Source organism: Podarcis vaucheri, assembly GCF_965113315.1.
Source record: "Podarcis vaucheri genome assembly, chromosome: 8".
NCBI classification, from domain to species: domain Eukaryota; kingdom Metazoa; phylum Chordata; class Lepidosauria; order Squamata; family Lacertidae; genus Podarcis; species Podarcis vaucheri.
The window spans coordinates 22,563,611-22,574,420 of record NC_138766.1 but is presented as its reverse complement, the minus strand read 5'-3'; the positions used below and the strand labels follow the sequence as shown (position 1 = coordinate 22,574,420).

At 42.0% G+C, this 10,810-nt stretch overlaps 2 long non-coding RNA genes across 4 annotated transcripts in view; one reads left to right on the top strand and one right to left on the bottom strand.

Annotated features, from left to right (window-relative positions):
• The window catches only part of LOC309538843, a 31,116-nt gene extending 20,643 nt beyond the window's left edge, over window positions 1-10,473 (bottom strand). For 2 of the 3 annotated variants that reach the window (XR_014222376.1, XR_014222377.1), the window contains exons 1-3: window positions 10,396-10,473; window positions 7,301-7,407; window positions 3,208-3,326 (exon numbers count right to left, since the gene is read on the bottom strand). This is a non-coding gene — a long non-coding RNA (uncharacterized lncRNA). Of the gene's footprint in view, window positions 1-3,207; window positions 3,327-7,300; window positions 7,408-9,884; window positions 9,941-10,395 lie in introns of those variants that run through there. The other variant, XR_014222378.1, reaches the window with a different exon arrangement.
• On the top strand, window positions 2-1,073 carry LOC309539002. The gene is made up of 2 exons (XR_014222595.1): window positions 2-574; window positions 683-1,073. It is a non-coding gene; the product is annotated as an uncharacterized lncRNA (long non-coding RNA).
• Window positions 10,474-10,810: the final 337 nt, after the last annotated feature.

Sequence of the window (10,810 nt, the reverse complement as noted above, 5' to 3'; positions counted from 1 at the left end):
GCACGTACTTATGTAACCTAAGAAAACCTTTAAATAACAATTATCTTTTTAAAAAATCTCTTCCCTAAATTTTTTATTTAAAAAAATTATTATTATTATTCTTTTGAGCCACCCCTCTTCCAAATGTATATGCAGTGTTGCATCACAAGACATCACCCCCCAAGAGGAATTCTTATGGAGTGGGGAGATGACATCTGTCAAAACAGCTCCCCTGTTACTAGGACTCCAGGGAGCAGCAAAAATGCTGTTTATAGTTAAGACTCAAAGGGATAAACACTAACAGCAGGAAATGCTACCTGAAACCTTTCAACACATTCCCCCTTTTTTACAAAACCCATCCCAAAACTCACCATTGAGGGGGAAGATTTTGTCTTAATCCTAACTAACATCCTTAGCCGATTTAAGCAGAGAAAGATTCTATCTTTCTACTCCAGGGGTGACAAGACTGAGGTTTCTGGCATATGCTTCTCATTTTACTTGAAACATGAGGTCTACCAGCTAGGACTAGGTACAGAGTAGCAGGACCATGTACACTAAGAATTAAGAACAAAGGGGTCTCTGAGCACATACTCAGGCCAGTGAATTGTTTTCATGAAGGGAACAAAGATGATTTCCTATCCATTCTTAAGGAAATCAGCCCTGAGTGCTCACTGGAAGGATAGATCCTGAAGCTGAGGCTCAGGCCAGTGAATTGTTTTCATGAAGGGAACTAAGATGATTTCCTATCCATTCTTAAGGAAACCAGCCCTGAGTGATCACTAGAAGGACAGATCCTGAAGCTGAGGCGCCAGTACTTTGGCCACCTCATGAGAAGAGAAGACTCCCTGGAAAAGACCCTGATGCTGGGAAAGATTGAGGGCACAAGGAGAAGGGGACAACAGAGGACGAGATGGTTGGACAGTGTTCTCGAAGCTACAAACATGAGTTTGACCAAACTGAGGGAGACAGTGGAAGACAGGAGTGCCTGGCGTGCTCTGGTCCATGGGGTCACGAAGAGTCAGACACGACTAAACGACTAAGCAACAAGATCATAGTCCCACCATTCAAAAAATAAACTGGTGATGAAGTATAAATTCCCATTTTGGATGTAACGACTAACTGTGGTTTCATTAAACCAGTATGTAAGGAAGGGGGAATGGGGAGACAAGGAGAGAGGAGGGGGTGTGCCTAACTATGGTTTGGCAGGCTGTGGATCAAAATTGAGCCTGAGTATTTTATAGCCTCTGTTAGGCAATAATTTGTCCGGTAGGCTATGTTTGCCTTTGTAGACTATAAGGTGTGAAAGACTGGTTTATTGCAAGGGTGGCATGCATGTATGAATGAGCCAACAGAATCAAACATCACAAACAGAAATTCTTCTCCCACATCAGCTCAAAGATGAGCTTCTAACTAGAGTCTACTAACAGCCCACCTACACAACCTGTGTTGAACCAAGCCAAGTTCAGCTCATCCAACCATGTATAGCTTCCCAGAAGAGGCTGAACAAACACCTAGTTTTTGCCCTTCACTTGAGATTGCAAAAACAAGTAGCACACAAACCATAATATTCTGCTAGTATTCTGTGCTGGGCTTAGTAAAGCTGGAAATCTCCAACTGTTGAGTCATCTAGAGGTGAGAAATTAGAGTCTGCCACACATGCTAAATGTGACCCATAGTTCTTCCTGAATGCTTTACATTTCTGATATTATGCCTGAAAAGGCTCTGTTGAAAGGGTTGTCCTCTGTACATTTTTCAATGTACTTTTCTTGGGGGGGGGGAGCACTCAATGTGGTGAGATGCAACCAGTCCAACTGTAAAAGGAATACTCTAGAAAGAAGCATGGAATGCTCAATTACTCTGTGCTTCCTTGATATGCTGAAGACATACTACTGTGTGTGTGTGCATAGTTCCAATAAATTATTTTCTCAAAAATATGAGGGGAAAGTGGTTCTCTCTCCAAGTCCTATCCATCCTATGCTATGCTCAGAGAGTATATGGTCATTGTAGCAGAGATAGGAAGCTTGTTTAGCATCTAGCTCTGCAATGGAAAGCTGCTGTGATTGAGGAGGAGGAACGTTTAATTGAGAAGAGCATTGTAATGCCTGTTCTTACCCAGCTGATATACAGTGGTACCTTGGGTTACATACGCTTCAGGTTACACACGCTTCAGGTTACAGACTCCTCTAACCCAGAAATAGTACCTCGGGTTAAGAACTTTGCTTCAGGATGAGAACAGAAATCGTGCTCCGGCGGCGCGGCAGCAGCAGGAGGCCCCATTAGCTAAAGTGGTGCTTCAGGTTAAGAACAGTTTCAGGTTAAGAACAGACCTCCGGAACAAATTAAGTACTTAACCCAAGGTACTACTGTACTGCTTAAGGGGAGTGGGAATCTCATAAGATTTAAATTCCTTCCTGCTGCATGCATACACAGAGTGTTGAAATAAGAATAGCGAAAGCACAGCTAAGAAGCTCAAATCATATATATGACTGACACCCTTCTTTGGAAATTAAGCCAATGTCCAGACTTGAACATTCAAAAACTTTACTTGCAGAAACTTACAGATGAATTAAAACATAATGTTTACAGTCATATGCTTCTCGAAGCATGGGTTAACAGTCTCTTCTTCTAATTTCCAAACAACTGTATTTTCCTCCTCTGAGAGCTCAGCACTCAGCCTTCTGTATCTCAGTTGGTCATCCCGTGCAACTCTTATGAGAGATTTCTACTTTTACCTTCTCCTGTAGCTTTAATCTCTTTCTTTAAGCAGAGAAAATGCACTCCAACACTCTGTTCAACTTAGCAGTGTTCACAGTGGATTTCAAAACACAGCCATGCTGCTTCACATAGAATGGAACCTCTCCTTCATGAGGTACCTCCCATGTGACCAACATTAGTCAATCACATGAGAATGACTAGATAACTCTCTAGAATTCACTTACCAACCAGTCAAATTTAAACACATAGTAATGCATACAAGCATCTACAATTTCAGTGAATTAAATTACTATACTTAACACACAGTAGGTCCTTGTAGCAACACTCTGAGCTGTTTTATGACCTTTTCATTACATCAGCGTGGAATTCAAGAATCCCCAAATGCAGAGATTTATAAGTTTGTAATATATAAAAATGAAACAATTATTAGCATTGCTGCTCATAATCAAATACCTATTTAATTAAAAAATATATACAAATGTATCCTGGTGCCAAAAATGACAACTTTGTTACCTCTCTGTCAGATGGTCTACTCTGTCAGATGGTTGAAGGAGCATGCCCAGGCATTCTTCCACCAGCAACAGATTGTCCAAAGCACAAATTATTGCCCTGAAACATTGAATGAGGAACAGCTGCAAAAAGAGGAATGGTAAAAAAGTAAAAAAATAAAATCAATTTATTGGAAGAGAAAACACACACATGTAGACTGAATGATCTCATGAGATTTTGCCCTGAGGCAAGTTGGATGGCATTATTGATAACAGGTTCTTGCCAAGAGACAAACTATATTTTGCCACTGAGGAGGCAACTAGAGATGTTCTGTTCAGAAAATCTTGATGTCAAGCTTATTCACATGGATTTTTTTCTCTAATCTCTCTCTCACTCCTTGATCCTGAAAAGGTAGTTATTTTTCTTCAGCCGGTTCTACTAAAAATATGAACAACTCTTGCATATTATCGGCATTTGTGTACACATTCTTATACGGGGGTACCTTGGTTTAAGAACAGCTTAATTTATGAACAACTTCGATTAAGAACGCTGCAAACCCGGAACTAGGTGTTTTGGTTTGTGAACTTTGCCTCAGAATAAGAACATGTTTCTCTTCCTGTTGAGTTTGTTCCATTTGTAAATTGAGTCCCCGCTGTTATGGGAAAGCACGCCTTGGTGTAAGAACACTTTGGTTTAAGAACGGATTTCCAGAACGGATTAAGTTCATAAACCAAGGTACCACTGTAGGTATATTACAGGACTATTTTATATACAGATTTCCTACAGTAACCAGCACTTAAACAGATAGTGCAGCAATGCATGTAACACTATAAAAATCTGAAGAAAATAAGAGAGGTGAAATCACACAGGTGTTCTGGGAGGGAATTTCTTATTTGATATTTATTCCAAGTTATAAAATTCCCAACATATGAGGATAGTAGATTTGTAGACTCATGAAACTAAGCTGGCAGAAGACGACTGTGTAGATGTATTCATTTGTAGCTTTGGAAAACAACCTATTTAGTCCAGCCACTAGTGTCAGAATAGAATCATGCTGCATTTGTGCTTGTCCACTCTTGTGAAGTGAAAAAGCAAAATACATCCCACTGCCACTCTTGACTAAAGAGCCTTTACAAAAAGAAAGAAAGAAATACAGAAAACTGTTGCCCAAAGTTGCATGTTCTGTTGCATGTTGTGACGTTAACATATATGAGAGAGTGCTGAATCATAGAATCATAGAATCATAGAATCATAGAGTTGGAAGAGACCACAAGGGCCATCGAGTCCAACCCCCTGCCAAGCAGGAAACACCATCAGAGCACTCCTGACATATGGTTGTCAAGCCTCTGCTTAAAGACCTCCAAAGTAGGAGACTCCACCACACTCCTTGGCAGCAAATTCCACTGTCGAACAGCTCTTACTGTCAGGAAGTTCTTCCTAATGTTTAGGTGGAATCTTCTTTCTTGTAGTTTGGATCCATTGCTCCGTGTCCGCTTCTCCGGAGCAGCAGAAAACAACCTTTCTCCCTCCTCTATGTGACATCCTTTTATATATTTGAACATGGCTATCATATCACCCCTTAACCTCCTCTTCTCCAGGCTAAACATGCCCAGCTCCCTTAGCCGTTCCTCATAAGGCATCGTTTCCAGGCCTTTGACCATTTTGGTTGCCCTCCTCTGGACACGTTCCAGTTTGTCAGTGTCCTTCTTGAATTGTGGTGCCCAGAACTGGACACAGTACTCCAAGTGAGGTCTGACTTTTTATACCTGCCTCCCACTAATGCATCTTTCTTGATGGTAAAATTTCCCTACCACTCACCAGTGCTTGATGGAAGGAGGATTCAGCTTGTGCTGAGAACACCCTACTGCCCACCTAGAATCCTGAAATGCCCACTAGTGGGCTGTAGGGGTCAGGTTGACAACCCCTGGTTTAGATTCGCACACCCCATCCTCTGAAAATCCTGGTTTGTAGCCAACTAAAGGATGCCCTTGAGTCCATCATCCAAGTCGTTGATAAAGATGTTGAATAAGACCGGGCCCAAGACAGAACCCTGTGGCACCCCACTAGTCACTCTTCTCCAGGATGAAGAGGAACCATTGATGAGCACCCTTTGGGTTCGGTCAGTCAGCCAGTTACAAATCCACTGAGTGGTAGCATAGTCAAGACCGCATTTTACCAGCTTCTTTACAAGAATATCATGGGGCACCTTGTCAAATGCCTTGCTGAAATCAAGGTAGGCTACATCCACTGCGTTCCCTTCATCTACCAGGCTTGTAATTCTGTCAAAAAACGAGATCAGGTTAGTCTGACATGACTTATTTTTCAGAAATCCATGCTGACTATTGGTGATCACAGCATTCCTTTCTAGGTGCTCACAGACTGTTTGCTTAATGATCTGCTCCAGAATCTTCCCTGCTATTGATGTCAGACTGACTGGGCGGTAATTATTTGGGTCCTCTCTTTCCCCCTTTTTGAAAATAGGGACCACATTTGCCCTCCTCCAGTCTGCTGGAGGGGAAATAGTTAAATAGGTTGCACAGACAGGACCCAGGGGGGTGGAGTCAGTGGGTTTATAAAACCAGTTCTGGGAGGAGTTCTGGGAGGAGTTGGCTGGGAGTTATTGGTGGGCAGTTGGTTGCTTTTCATGGGTTGGCTGGTTGGGAAAGACAGTTGGTAATAGAGAGATAGTTAGGGCCTGGGTTCTTGAGTGTGGGGAGGTAGAAGAGACAGAGAGAGGAAAATAAGACTAAGAAATTAAAGAACAACAATGTTTGGAATGCTGTAAAAGTTTTGTTTGTGTCTGAAATAAAATACACTCTTCTTTATTAACTGAAAAGCTGACTGAGACTGAAGTGATTTTACCAGGGAGGACCTGGTTGGTGGCAGTGGATTAGTGGTGTACGGGTCAATAGTCTGTGAGACAACCAGGGGCTCCGTATGAACGCCACAAGAATGTCAGAGTATTCTGACCAAAAAAAAAAAGCAACCCCAGAAAAGGGAGCAGAAGTTGCCATTGTTTGCTTATTTGCCCCATGCCCAGAATGGAAATCAATCCAATAAATATGATTGGTATTCACAGTTGTTGCTTTCAGTCCACAGATTATACATACAGCAATTCACTACAGTCCTCTCTAATTGTATTATGTTTCCTTTGCAGTTACATGAACAGCGTGGAATAAGGTAAGGACAGTGTCAATTACAGAATTAATTACCTAAGTTTTGCCACAAAGGACAAGGAAACGAAAAACATGTTTTTTGAAGGAAGACAAACTGCAGTGGAATGGAAACTGCACTGCATTTGATGACTGCAGTATAGGAAATGGTGGCTTCTGATAACCCTGGTTTTATCATGCTTTATGGAAAACGTGACCTAGTGTTGTATCGTGAGTAGCCAGAGAGGAAATTCTAAGATGGCGTCAGCCTGACATCATAAATGCCTAAAGATTCAGCTGCTTTTATGGTAGCCTTCTGAGAGGCTGCACTCATTGCATTAAAAATGGTTCTTCCTTCTTTCAACCGGGAGTTGAGAGTAGGAGCTCATCCAGACTTCCACTTGTCCTACATCTCTCCTCCAGGAAAACCCTATCTTTATTGTAGAATTGGAGTGAATGTCAATTGGCTTTTCTGCAGGTGGACATTTACACCGATTCAGTGCTAAAGAGTTTTTTTTCCTTGGGGAAAGTGGTAGGACAAAGAGAAAACTGCTTCTTAGGCAAAGGTCAAGAAGAAATGTAGATGAGCCTTTGGTTACATTGTCTGGCTATATAGGAATTGGCAGGAAAAAAGAGTTATATGATTCCTAGCGGTGTCTGTCAAGAGGATTTCTGAAGGAGAATCTCTGTATCATGTACTGCTTCAATGCTTTTAACCTAGTAGTGTCAAACTAATAAATAAAGTTCTTGTTTCTCTTACTGGGCTTAACCTCTGCCAAGGAAGTCATGGAGTATCTCCAGAGAAAGAGCAGCATTCACTCATGTGAGCTCCTCTCTGTAATCTGACTTGGCACAGGTCTACCACCTCAATGAGAACTAAGGCTTTGAAAACCTGCACAGTTTTCTCTCATTCCACCCAACGTGCTGAACTTGCCTGCCAACTTCATCAGGCGGCTTCCACTGACCTTCGGCAGGGGATGTTTCCTCAAAGCCTTTTCCTCTTCTCTGAATTCTTGAAAGAGGAAACCTTGTCAGAGAGGTAGAGCAGGGGTTTTGCTCCAAGCCGTTGAAGCTGTTGGAAAAGAAATCAAGCATCTCATCGCATAACAGGGATAGAGAACCGCTTTCCCATCCCTCTAGTCTAGTCCCCCCCCCCAAAAAAGCATATGGAAACGCCGTTTACCTTCCCACTATAAAGCGGTACCTATTTATCTACTTGCACTTAAGGGTGCTTTCGAACTGCTAGGTGGGCAGGAGCTGGGACCAAATGACAGGAGCTCACCCCGCCGCGGGGATTCGAACCGCCGACCATGTGATCGGCAAGTCCTAGGTGCTGAGGTTTTACCCACAGCGCCACCCGCATTTCCGTGTGCATTTCCGTGTGCTGCTCTGGTGCCAGTTTGCCAGAGCAGCTTCGTCACACTGGCCACGTGACCTGGAAGTGTCTGCGGACAGCGCTGGCTCCTAGAGTGAGATGAGCGCACAACCCTAGAGTCTGTCAAGACTGGCCTGTATGGGCAGGGGTACCTTTACCTTTACCTTTACCTTTAGTCTAGTCCAATGACTGCATTCAGTGGTGGACAACCTTCTGGGAAGGGGAACAAAGGTAGCTCTTACCTATGTACAGGAGGTTACAGTCTGGATGTACAAATGGATTTCCAAGATGTTTACTTGCTAAAATAACCAATGTAAGCCTTGAAACAAAATATTTAAAAGTAAAGCTTTGTATCCAGTGTAGTGCTAAGTAAGTGATCTGTCAATGAAAGGATTCCCATTTGGGCAACAGGATTCCGTTTCCCCTTTCGCATCTGGTACGTGCCCCATGCCCTCCCCATGCTCCAAAGTGTTGGAGGAAAATGTAGAACATATTTAGGGGGTTCACAGGGAGAGGAGATGGAGGAAACTCCTGTTGAACAAGAAGAAATCCTTGTGCTGATGGGATGCTTAATAAATGCCACACAGGATACAAATCACTGTGAGACTGGTGACTTCTTAAAAAAGGGCCTTTTCATTGGCTGTGCTGTGCTCACGAAATGGCTTCCCCAAAGAAGCTCACCTAGCACTCACAATATAATTTTTAGGGGCCTGAGTTAAACCTCCGTTTCTCAAGTTTTTAATCAGAATCCATCCGTCACTTTAGGGGTTTTTGTTTACACCAGTTTCCTCTTTGCTGGGTTTCATGCTGATTTTAAAGTGGTTTCAGATTATGTGTTTTATGTTTTATGTGTGGGGCTTTTTTGGGGAGGGGGATTTTTGCTGTCTTTGTTTATTTTATTTTTCTTAAAACTTCCCCACCTTCTTTCCCCTTTGTATTTTACTCATAGCTGTCAACATTTTCCCCTTTTTAAGGGAAATTCCCTTATTCCAAATAGGATTCCTCGCAAGAAAAGGCAAAAGTTGACAGCTATGATTTTACTGTCCAGAGGACATGGTTGGATGACTTGGATTATGTATGTAATGAATGATATTAACAAGGGAAGAGAGAGACGAATAAAATAATAGTTTGCCACATCCTGGAATTTAGAGATACACTCGCAAACCATTACATTAATGATTTTAAGAGAAGGCTCCTGAAGCATATCAAGACTCGCCGGATGATAGGGCGGACTTTCTTTTCTGCTGGTCAAGACCTCACATTACTCCCCTGTACCATCAAACTTCCCCATCCCTGCTAAACCACTCTAACTCTAATCCCACTTCTGCACCAAATACTTTGATGTCATAATAATATTCATCTAAGTTTTACCCAAGGTATTGTGGTGCTTCAAAAATCCAGCGCTGCCCAGTATATGAGAGAAAATCACATGTGGGATTAAATGTTTGAAAATAATTGTGCCTCGCAGAAATCCTGTTGATAGCTGCTAACTTTCTTTAGGACCAGTGCAGATTTGTTGGTACTCATGGCGTGCCGAGTAATTTCAGAACGGGTTAGGAGGCAGATATCATCTGATCCTAGATTCTACAGGTGGGAAAAACAGATATGTGGCTCCAGTAAGAGATAAGGAAAGAGGGGAGTTATTCCTACAGCAAGCGAGAGAAGAAAATAGATACTATGGCAGAAAAAAACACCCATAGTGACTTACTACATCTTGTTCAACAGAATCGTATGTCCTTATACTGCCCTTCATTTGAATAGGTATTCCATCCATAGAAGGGCAGTCTCCAATTTGATTCTAATAATTTTTCCCAGATACCTTCTACCATTACTTCCAGGCAATGTGCTCAACCCCTGCATTACTGTTTGTTTGTTTTTAGAAGGCCTTGCAGAATATGTTTAAGTAACACCAGGAAGCGGGGCCTTTAGGATCTAATACTGCTGCATTTATAGAAGTTGGAAATTAAATTGCTCTTTGGGAGTTATAGCTAGTGTACTCTTAATACGTAAGCTACCTCACATGAATTTTTATTTGGAAAACCAGCACACCCACATAATAATAATAATAATAATAATAATAATAATAATAATACCAGCAGAATTATGCATTGGACATTATTCCCGTGTAGGCGTCTTCTTTGTGGAACAGGAATTCAATAATATGAAACACCCACCATTCCTATGCTGGATCATCCTCCTAGCCGCCTTACTTGTGAAGCTTAGATCCTCACCATACTAATTCAGATCTTATTTGTTTCCTTATCTTTTCTTCTGGGTTGTTTTTTCCAAATACAGAAAAAAGCTGCTATAGAGTGGAGAAAGGAAATGTGGTTGTATGAATCAGTCCCAAAGTCACATATAAAGTTGATTATTTGATGGGTACAGAGTTGTGAGTGTATATCTATTAGCCTCAACTTGATGGCTTACAAGCTGTTCGACAGTGGAATTTGCTGCCAAGGAGTGTGGTGGAGTCTCCTTCTTTGGAGGTCTTTAAGCAGAGGCTTGACAACCATATGTCAGGAGTGCTCTGATGGTGTTTCCTGCTTGGCAGGGGGTTGGACTCGATGGCCCTTGTGGTCTCTTCCAACTCTATGATTCTATGATTCTTTGAAACTGGCAAACCAATCTAAAACTTTTTACCAATAGTAAAAGTTAATATATCCCTCAAATAAAACTATTCATCACCTGTTATGGAGATCCATCTTGACAGGGCTGAGGTGCAGTCTGACTGTTAACTGCTTTTGGATTTACCAAGACTTAAAGCATATCCTCTTTGTGACATCACACGTGACATCAGAATGGCATATTTGCATTCAACCTAGACTATCTCCATGCCAACAGCAATGGCCTGCAAACTTCTGCAATCAAGTAACCATCAGCCTGACTACCCAGTTGTTTCTATCTAGACTACTGGATGTTTATTTTTTGCTTTCATAATCAAAGCCTGAAGAAGACCTGCATATAATCTACAAACTGGCTTCCACTGTTAAAGAAAATTAATTGTCAGGGACTGGGCAGAGGAGGAACGGTGGAGACCACCTCCCCATCCTGATCCTTCCAGGGAGGAGGAAGAAGAAGATGACAGTATAGATTTACAGCA